Raw genomic sequence first — 467 nt, forward strand, 5'->3', positions numbered from 1 at the left:
ACCCAAAAATACGACCCAAAAATTTCATTTTTCAATATAACCAAAAACCATAATCTGAGTGTCATATCATGAAAACCATATGTGATGTATCCCAAACATAATAAAAACAACACTGTGCGGAAACTGTATCATATCCATGTCATATAAAAATCAAAAACTAGACCAACTCCCAGGATAAAAGCTGAAGTTGTGGTGTGTGCGATGCCATCATCCCGAGCTCTTCCCTCTGCTAGCGGAAGTACCTGAAACCAAAACTAAAACTGTAAGCACGAAGCTTAGTGAGCTCCCCCAAACTACCACATACCACACAATACATATAAGCACATACTGGGCCTTGCCCACTGCATCAGACCGAAGTCTGGAACTAGCTGCATCGGACCGAAGTCCGGAACTGACTGGGACCTTGTCCCCTGCATCGGACCAGAGTCCGGAACTGACTGCATCAGACCGAAGTCCGGAACTGACTG

Source organism: Lactuca serriola, chromosome 4, assembly GCF_051521515.1.
Source record: "Lactuca serriola cultivar US96UC23 chromosome 4, Lser_US96UC23_V15, whole genome shotgun sequence".
NCBI classification, from domain to species: Eukaryota; Viridiplantae; Streptophyta; class Magnoliopsida; order Asterales; family Asteraceae; genus Lactuca; species Lactuca serriola.